Source organism: Sebastes fasciatus, chromosome 15 (genome assembly GCF_043250625.1).
Source record: "Sebastes fasciatus isolate fSebFas1 chromosome 15, fSebFas1.pri, whole genome shotgun sequence".
In the NCBI taxonomy this organism is placed as follows: domain Eukaryota; kingdom Metazoa; phylum Chordata; class Actinopteri; order Perciformes; family Sebastidae; genus Sebastes; species Sebastes fasciatus.
Genome location: NC_133809.1, coordinates 24,451,203 through 24,460,858, shown reverse-complemented (window position 1 = coordinate 24,460,858; position 9,656 = coordinate 24,451,203). Strand labels below are relative to the sequence as shown.

At 36.4% G+C, this 9,656-nt stretch overlaps 1 long non-coding RNA gene across 1 annotated transcript in view; it reads left to right on the top strand.

Annotated features, from left to right (window-relative positions):
- Positions 1 to 9,656, top strand: part of LOC141783918 (uncharacterized) — a 408,748-nt gene that overhangs the window by 355,760 nt on the left and 43,332 nt on the right. The window lies entirely within an intron of this gene.

The following is a 9,656-nucleotide window of genomic DNA, read 5'->3' as shown; positions in this document are numbered from 1 at the left end:
AAAGTATTCTTCGCTCACTAATGGTGTTATTCCGTTGAGCATCTGCTTTAAAAGCAATTAAAGCATGCTCTTACAGTACAGTATGTCTTCACTTTTTTTTTTTTTTGATGGGCCCCCAGTGAGACAGCCACCTAGCCTGTCACTGTGAGAGAATAAAACTCATCAGTAAAGGTTAACAGCAAAAGCCGGAGTACAGTATACCCTGCAGACTTTAGCCTCTGCAGCCCTCAGCAGCCACTGTAAAAGTTCCACACAGTCAACATAAATGATTTCAAAGTTACTCACCAATCTGTTCTCTCACCAATTTCAATCTCAGGTCTTCTGACAGTTTGAATAAAAAAAATAAACTAAAATTAGTAGGGCTGTCAAAGTTAACACAATAATAACGCATTAACGCAAATTTGTTTTAACGCCACTAATTTCTTTAACGCAACTAGAAGTGCACTCGGAGAGCGCAGACCTCCGCCAAAGCAGGTTTCCATGTACGTCGCTGCCCCCCCTCGCCGTTCAGCTTACGCCATCCACATGTGTTTTAGTTTATGTTGAGATCAGCTGTACGTCGCGGAGCATCGTAAAATCACTTCAGTGGAAGTGGTCAGAAACAAAATCAAACTCGCCTAAAGCGTCGTCGCAACTCTTTGCAACAGTCACCAAGTGTGCCTTGGTCGAAGTAAACTGTAATGTCACCTTGTTTGATGAGGGAAAAATGCCGAATAAACAGAACGCGTCATCATTTACGCTGCGAAAGTCTTAAAGCCTGTGGTGTTAATGCACAGGCTGAGCAGGGTTATTAAAAAAAAGTTCCCGAAGCCGGATCATGATCCGGATCAGCACCAAAATCGAACGGATTGTTCATTGTGCCACACTTCACCCCTCCAAAAAATGTCATTCAAATCCATCACGGACTTTTGGAGTTATCCTCCAAATGGACAAACCAACAAACTAACAAACAAACCAACGCCGGTGAAAACATTACCTCCTTCCTAGGCCTTCGGCCTTGGTGGAGGTAATAACACAACTTTCAATTTTTAGGTTGTTATGGGCTCAGTTTTAAAGCTACAGTGAAGATACTGGCGTCATATGAAACTAGAAAACCATTGGTTTATATACCAAAATCCATACGAGTCTCCCCTTTACAGACATGCCCACTTAGCCATGCAGTTTGGGGCAAGTCATAGTCAAGTCAGCCCTCTGACCCAGAATATTTGAATCGATTGACAGCCCTAAAAATAAGATACATTTTCCAGGAGAAAATGTGTGGACTAACAAATGAAGGAACAATAGAGCAAATCTCAAGATGTTTTTCTTTTGTGTCACCGCTGGGAGATAAATGACAGCTAACACTGTCAGCACAAACATATGCAAGGAAAATCAGATGATGAGGCACACGGTAACGACTTTATCGAATGTTCCCACCTGACTGACAGGCAGTCAGAAGCACGGAGTCGGTGACACACAGGTGGAAACCAAGACGTCTTGTAATCTGTAACCTGAGGGCATGGAGGTGTGTGTGTGTGAGGAGGGAGACCTGATAGATAAAAAAACTAAAAAAAACAGAAATAAAACAGATTTATGCTAATGCGTGTCCCATTTTTAGAGGAGTCGAGTGTTCTCGTGTTCAAATTATAATGGGCATGGGAAAGCGGGGGAGCGGCATGCATCTAAAGCGAGGGATGGTTAAGTGAAGTGCTGTCACAAAGCGAGTAATGTTAGTACACAGATGGGCCTCAACAGTCAGTTAGCAGCCGCCAATTAAATGTAGCCAATCAACCATCTGCCAATTAACAGGCTGTCAGGTTTTAAGCAGACATTTTACACCTGCCAATCAACATGCAGGAGTACGGCCGATAGCTGTGGCTAAAGCAGGGGAACATACACAAAGAAAAAGTCCATGGTTGCCTGTACTGTAGGTATTCCATATCATTTTATGTGTTTCACAGCTGACATGATAGCTTTACATGCATGATAGGGCATTCTCAGTAGGTAGTGTATGATGCAATTTGATGGAAAATTAGTTTTTTGAGGGGAATTTGTATGCAGCACCGGTCATCTCATTTCCAAAACTTTTTTTTTTTACTGCTTGCATCACGTTGATGGACGTCTGTCGGCTCTAGCTGGCTAGCTAACATGGATCATTGGATTCCAGTGAGAAATGGCAGCAGCTGGAAGTCATAATGCTAACCGTGACTTCACACAGTTAACTGTGAGTGGGTCCCAGCCAGGCAGCTGCACAGGTTAAGAGCACAGACGTCCACCCTCACACAAATAGCGTTAGCAGGAAATAAACAAACAAAAATTCAAATAATGTTATCCTATATGAGCATCCTGCTGTTTTTCTGCCCAATTCAAGCCCCTCAATCTGGATAGTGATTGCATAACAATGTAAGTATGTAAGCTGTATGACCTTCCTGCTGTTTACAATTAAAATATACCACACGCTACACATGTCTTGTGTTAATGCAACACTTTAGATGCATGTAGTGTGGCAAAAGGTTCACTGTTAACAGAATTTTTAATACTCATCAGTTGAACAGAAACATGAACAGAAATTATTTTTTTCTGTGAAATATTCCGAATGTAACAACGTGATGCATTTTCAATCCAAACCAAACCAAGTCACACACCAAAGCGATAAACGCACGTCAAGCTGATCACTTAAAGGACCAGTGTGTAACAATTAGGATATGATTTCTTTAGTGTATAATCACCTGCTAATAAGAATCATACTGTATATATATTTTTTGTGAGTATTTTATATATAAATCAAAAAACACATTTTGAATCATTCTGTGTGCATTCATTAATATTGAGAGACTGCTCTGACTCCATATACATATGGAGCCTGATACACTTTTACACCGTCACTAACTAAACAACCATAATAACAGTAACAATAACCTTAAAACAGCCTTTTCTTCCTTACCAGTTTCTGTGCAAAACGATCCACCACCTTATCGACATCCAGGGCGCTCTCACTCTGAGCTACCAGGGAGCATCCATCGTGGCATATTGAACATTTTCCACCCGTTACCTTTGTGATTTGTGCAGTTTAAGACCCAAAACAACTCCTCATATTGATCTCATGAACTCAGTCACTCCGGTTTGTTTTTTCTTTACCCTCTGAGTGTGTGCACCTCTCACAATAACATTGCTCAGCAACCCATCTGTGGTATATTTTTTAAGTGTTGAGTTGAAAACCTCTGTCACATTTACACTTAAGTTGTGGCTTTGTTGATTGTCTGGACACAATTCTTAACACAGTGCATTGACATTTTCATCCAAAATGTGGAATACTTTCTCATGAATGAAAGATTGTGACACCGCCCTGTCAAGAAAAAAAAAAAAAAAAGAAGCCCTACAGGGACACCATTCTTTGTCCCCCTGAGACGTAATATAATTTGTTCTTCTTCTTTTTATTTGGACTCAATCTTCAGATTTTAATCTGGAAGCTGATTTGAATGTCACCTCCAGTGTGTTTGCAGTAATAAACGTGTCTGCAGGAAGCTGCAGGAAGGTTGTGACATTTAGGAATCACATCACGCAGGTTGGAGGGCTATTAAAAGGGCTTTATCATGCACTCTATACAGTCTGCATGGACTAAGAAAGCATGATCATGTCACCAAGGATGGCAGGGTTTAACTCCAACTCTAATACCCATCATTTTTCCTGTTATAAACTGACCTGGTTAATTATGGTGAAGTCGAAACAGTTGTACTTCAACCATTTCTCCGTCAAGATGTGAGAAGAAGTACAAAGGTTGACGACAGGAAGAGGTTGTCGAGTTAAGATATTCGAGATATATGCGGTGGAAAAGTCGAGCATCTCATTAGAGGTAAAGTGAATGTGATATGTTGTAAACGTCTTTTCTGAATATGTTATGATCTCTTCTATGTGTTCTTTTTGTTTTCCACTGACATTGTTGTTACCAAAGGTGAGATTTGTTTTAAGGCGCTTCCTATGAAGCAAAGAAGTGCCTGAGTGAATGTTAATTACACACACTTAATTAATTAGTATGCTCTGTGATACAGAGGTGTTGAGGGAGCATGGGAAAAAAATAAATAAATATGTGTGTGAATAAATTAGGGCCGTCAAAGTTAATAATTCAACGGATAATAGAAGGCTCAACCTAAATAACGCTCCAAAATTACGCTATATTTTGTCAAGAAAACACTGGCAGGATGACACTATTTTGAAATCACCCAACCGTCTTTTTCTGGATTATATTCTTTCAAAAATGCGATATTTCTTGTCGCAAATTGGACAACATATACGCCGATATTGATATATCTGTGGTAGGCCGATATCAAATCAGTCGGGCTCTATACTGGGAAGCGAATTCTAATGTAAAATTTGAGAAAACAATGTTTCTTTTCATATTCTGTCTCTTTTTTGTATGTTTCCAGTATAACAGATGTGTTTCTGTAAATAAATCACATATTCTTCATATAAATGCACATTTCAGTGTTTCTTGAGGAGAAATGCGTTCCTGAGTGGTTTTGGGTGAGAAAGACATATTAAGCGAGTTTAGTGATGAAAACTAGCGTTTTACATGGAATTCAGCTCAGACTGACAGTTTGATGCCTGGAGTCCAAAACTATCATATTAGATTTTGGAAAACTGTGTTCCCTTTCATATTTATCCTTTTTTTGTGTGTTTCCAATGCAAGAAATGTTTTTCTGTGAAGAAATTTCACATTTTTCATATGAATCCACTTTTCAGTGTTTCTTGAGGAGAAATGCATTCTTTGGCTTAGTGATGAAAACTAAAGTTGTACATTGTGATCGTATAGTGGTACATTTCAACACAGGTTACAATTACATTGTAAAAGAATAAACATGAAATATATAAAACATATTTCCACATCCACATAGTTATATCAATTTAAAATGAATTAAAGCCGCAAGCGGTATTTCGCGGGTTATAGCCTTTATCGCTCAAAGCGCCCCCCTAGTGGTCGATTTGAATGAAACTTTCAGTGGATGTTTCAACTACTCTTGTGAACATATGCTGCAAGTTTGGAGATGATGGGCCAAAGGCTTGTGAAGTTAGGTCTATTGACGTGCTGAGCCCGCCCCTTAAAAATGAATTGGTCAATATCTTCACAACACAATAACATATGTTGATATGTTATTGTGTTCATTAAAGCTTGTTGAAGCTTTATGCAACCTTTGATGAGCCTGGTCTGATAATGATTCGCAGAAAATATGCCAGCAATCAGACCTACGGTTTAGGAGGAGATGTCAAAAATGTGTTTTTCAAAAAATTCAACATGGCGGAAAATTTAGTTGGTGGACTTTCGTGGTCCAAGAGACTTTTTTGTAGATCACATTCAGCAGCACATGTCTGTCAAATTTCAAATTGATAGGACTTATGGTGTGAGGGGGCTGGCCTTGAAAATTGTTATAGCGCCACCATGTGGCCAATTGTTTTCATATTTTATGTGAAGCATTATGACATCATGTACAGTTATGGTACCAAGTCTCATGTCTCTAGCTCATTCCAGCTCACAGCAAATTGAGCAAAGGCATAATTTAGCATAAAATGCTAAATAGGCCACGCCCACATGCACCGATCAATATGACACTATAGATCTTGGTTAATACTTGCCCCCAGAGTATGTGCACCAAATTTGATAAAATTCTGTCCACCGGATCTTGCAATACAAGTTTCTGATATTTGTGGCGCCCCCTATGTGTCAAGCAGAAAACGCTTTGGTACGCCTCTTCCCAAACATGTACTGAAGATATCTACCAAGATTTATGATGATTTGACTAATGGTCAATGAATTATGGCCAATTTCCTGCTAAGCCCCTCCAATTGAAAAGTTTGTTGGTCAACAGATTCATAACGCAATGAGGTATCAACACGCTTTATGCAACTTTAAATGACATTAGCCCAATAATGATCCACAGAAAATTTGGTAGCAATCGGACCTACCTAGGAGATGTCAAAAATCTGTTTTTCAAAAAATCCAATATGGCGGAAAATCTAGTTAGGCGGACGTTAGTGGTCTGAGCAGCTTTTTTGTAGATCACACGGAGCTAGACATGTGTGTCGAGTTTCAAGTCAATCAGACTTACGGTGTGAGGGGCGTGGCCTTTTCAAAATCGCGTGTTTGGGCGTTAATTACAGCGCCATCATGTGGCCGATTGGGGTCATAGTTCTTGAGAAGCAGCTGCACATCATTCCAGTTCCTATGCCAAGTTTCATGTTTCCATCTCATTCCAGCTCACTGCAAATTGCGCTTATTCGAATATTAATTATTATTATAATTATATCTGAAAAAAAGTCTGGAAAAAAAGCCTGAAAAAAAGTCTGAAAAATGTCGGACAAAAGAAGTCTGAAAAATGTCGGACAAAAGAAGTCTGAAAAATGTCGGACAAAAGAAGTCTGAAAAAACTGTCCGAAAAAAAATATCTGAAAATGTCTGAAAAAAAAGTTCTGAAAAAAAGATCTGAAAATTGTCGGACAAAAAAAGTCTGAAAAAAAAGATCTGAAAATGTCTGAAAAAAAAGTCTGAAAAAACTGTCCGAAAAAAAAGATCTGAAAATGTCTGAAAAAAAAGATCTGAAACAAAAGATCTGAAAAATGTCGGACAAAAAAAGTCTGAAAAAAAAGATCTGAAAATGTCTGAAAAAAAAGTCTGAAAAAAAATATCTGAAAAGAATATCTGAAAAATGTCGGACAAAAAAAGTCTGAAAAATGTCGGACAAAAGAAGTCTGAAAAAAAATATCTGAAAATGTCGGACAAAAAAAGTCTGGAAAGAATATCTGAAAAATGTTGGACAAAAGAAGTCTGAAAAAACTGTCCGAAAAAAAATATCTGAAAAAAAGTCTGGAAAAAAAGCCTGAAAAAATGTCTGAAAAAAAAGTCTGAAAAAATGTCCGAAAAAATGCTCGAAAAAAACCCCGAAAAAAAGTCTGAAAAAAAAGATCTGAAAAATGTCGGACAAAAAAGTCTGAAAAAACTGTCCGAAAAAAAAGATCTGAAAATGTCTGAAAAAAAAGTTCTGAAAAAAAGATCGGAAAATTGTCGGACAAAAAAAGTCTGAAAAAAAAGATCTGAAAATGTCTGAAAAAAAAGTCTGAAAAAACTGTCCGAAAAAAAAGATCTGAAAATGTCTGAAAAAAAAGTTCTGAAACAAAAGATCTGAAAAATGTCGGACAAAAAAAGTCTGAAAAAAAAGATCTGAAAATGTCTGAAAAAAAAGTCTGAAAAAAAATATCTGAAAAGAATATCTGAAAAATGTCGGACAAAAAAAGTCTGAAAAATGTCGGACAAAAGAAGTCTGAAAAAAAATATCTGAAAATGTCGGACAAAAAAAGTCTGGAAAGAATATCTGAAAAATGTTGGACAAAAGAAGTCTGAAAAAACTGTCCGAAAAAAAATATCTGAAAAAAAGTCTGGAAAAAAAGCCTGAAAAAATGTCTGAAAAAAAAGTCTGAAAAAATGTCCGAAAAAATGCTCGAAAAAAACCCCGAAAAAAAGTCTGAAAAAAAAGATCTGAAAAATGTCGGACAAAAAAGTCTGAAAAAACTGTCCGAAAAAAAAGATCTGAAAATGTCTGAAAAAAAAGTTCTGAAAAAAAGATCGGAAAATTGTCGGACAAAAAAAGTCTGAAAAACAAGATCTGAAAAAAAAGATCTGAAAAAAAGATCTGAAAAAAAGATCTGAAAAATGTCGGACAAAAAAAATCTGAAAATGTCTGAAAAAAAAGTTCTGAAAAAAAGATCGGAAAATTGTCGGACAAAAGAAGTCTGAAAAAAAAGAACTGAAAAAAATATCTGAAAAATGTCAGACAAAAGAAGTCTGAAAAAAAATATCTGTAAAAAATATCTGAAAAATGTCGGACAAAAAAAGTCTGAAAAAAAAGAACTGAAAAAAATATCTGAAAAACTGTCCGAAAAAAAAGATCTGAAAATGTCTGAAAAAAATGTCTGAAACAAAAAATCTGAAAAATGTCGGACAAAAAAAGTCTGAAAAAAAAGATCTGAAAATTGTCGGAAAAAAAAAGTCTGAAAAAAAAGATCTGAAAATGTCGAACAAAAAAAGTCTGAAAAAACTGTCCGAAAAAAAAGATCTTAAAGAAAGTCTGGAAAAAACGTTTTAAAAATGTCGGACAAAAAAATTCTGAAAAATGTTGGACAAAAGAAGTCTGAAAAAACTGTCCGAAAAAAAAGATCTGAAAATTGTCGGACAAAAAAAGTCTGAAAAAACTGTCCGAAAAAAAAGATCTGAAAATGTCTGAAAAAAAAGTTCTGAAAAAAAGATCTGAAAAATGTCGGACAAAAAAATTCTGAAAAATGTTGGACAAAAGAAGTCTGAAAAAACTGTCCGAAGAAAATGTCTGAAAAAAAGATCTGAAAAAAAAGATCTGAAAAAAAAGATCTGAAAAAAAGATCTGAAAAATGTCGGACAAAAAAAGTCTGGAAAAAAAATCTGAAAAATGTCGGACAATAGAAGTCTGAAAAAACTTCTATTGACTTTTGTTTTGGCCAATGATTCAAAAGACTCATTGCCTCCACAAAGTACGGGCAGTGGAAGGATTGAAAGTGGAAGTTTTACATGGAATTGAGGTCAGTGTGAAGGTTTGATGCAGAAAGGCCAACTATTATGTAAAAAAATTGTAAAAATATATTCCCTTTCATTTTCATCCTGTTTTGTACGTTTCCAATAAAAGACATTTCTTTTCTGAAGAAATCACATCATTTTCATATAAATGCACTTTTCAGTGTTTCTTGAGGAGAAATGCTTTTCTGTGTGTTTTTTTTGAGAGAAAGAGATATTAACTGAGTTTAGTGATGAAAACAAGAGTTTTGCATAGAATTGAGCTCAGAATGAAGATTTGATACTGGGAAGCGAATTCTAATGTAAAATTTGAGAAAACAATGTTTCTTTTCATATTCTGTCTCTTTTTTGTATGTTTCCAGTATAACAGATGTGTTTCTGTAAATAAATCACATATTCTTCATATAAATGCACGTTTCAGTGTAGGAGGATAGGACCTGGAAGGGGAAGAGAGAGATGCTTGGTTTCCATTAAACCCAAATTCACTAACAAAAAGCAAAATTGTAAAAAGGCAAAAGAGCACCACAGGTGTGATGGAAACCGTGGCTGACAGTATCTTTTTATGCTTATGGAATATCATGGATATACTTTGGATATCATGGTTTATTTTCACAGTAGGACACACTGCAGCAGAGTAAGTGTAACACGCAGAATAACGTCTTCTTCTATTAAATAACTTTAGTCGCCTTGCCATCCTTTTCATAAGGTACTTTATAACTCTCTTGAAATGTAACTTCTTGACACCAGGGTTGCCTGAAGTTTGCCATAGATGCCTACAAGAAAGGATTTATAGCTACATTCTTTCTTTGCTTTGTAGTACAAGCAACGGTCAGTTGGTATTCCTCATTCAAGTACTGACTGGAGTGTTTTGTGCAGTAGCAGTATTTACGTTGTATCATACACTGTACTAGTGATGAATAGAAGGTGTTTAATGGAATTTTTTTGAAAGATTTTTCTTACTGAAAAGGAAAAAATAACTTCCATGTTATGTTCACTCACAATCTCCACTGGCATCGGAAAAACCACAAGAAGGATATGCTGCTGACCAAATAAAATTCCTGCAGTCCCCATGTGGTATGTCCGTAGC